The sequence below is a fragment of the Triticum dicoccoides genome, chromosome 3B (assembly GCF_002162155.2).
Source record: "Triticum dicoccoides isolate Atlit2015 ecotype Zavitan chromosome 3B, WEW_v2.0, whole genome shotgun sequence".
NCBI lineage: Eukaryota > Viridiplantae > Streptophyta > Magnoliopsida > Poales > Poaceae > Triticum > Triticum dicoccoides.
In genome coordinates, this window is record NC_041385.1 from 66349027 (window position 1) to 66349823 (window position 797).

Consider the following 797-nt stretch of genomic DNA (forward strand, 5'->3'; position numbering starts at 1 on the left):
GGTGCCTGGCCCGTACCATGCATCCCTGCCTCTCTATCGCTGCTCAAGTTGCCTCTGTCGTGAGCTTCAAAAAAAAAAAAGTTCCTCGCCGCGGCGCGAGATGTGTCAGTCCTACCCTCTGCCGCCGTAATCATGTTCAGGTCGACCGTCTCCCTCCTGCAACAATGGTGATTAGGCTGCGTTTGGCAGCAAAGTTTTTTTAAAGTTTTCTGGCAATACTGCGGTTTCTGAAAAAAAAAACATGGTTTTGAATACTTTGATGCGTTTGGCTTCAGAAAAAACTAAAGTTTTGTAAACCACGGTATCCCCGAAACCATGGTCTTTTTGGAGTATCTGGAAAAGAGGCCCTGACTTCTTTTTTCTAGACAGAGTGGAGAGAAAGGATCGAGGCGATCGCAGTTGACATTGCCATGTACTCGAGATAATAGTATCCAGCTGCGATCCTTTTCCTGTTTGTGTTAGTATATGGTAAACGGCATGTATTATATCTCGTGGATCGATTCAGTTAGATTTGTTTACCACGTGCTAGTCTCCATCTCTTCTCTTCACCATGAGTGAATCAAGCTCACCAAGGATCGACATCTTCTACGGATCCTAGCATCTATAGATCGAGCGGACGTGTGCATGGTGGCTGCATGCCGCCGGCTACTGTTAATAGCCCCTAATTACTCAGTCATCCACGCTAATACTTAGGTCAAAATTTTGATAAAACAGCACCAGCCAAACACATGTAAAACTGAGAAAAACATTGATTGTAAGAAACTGTAGTATTCCTCGACCACCCACGGGAATACCGT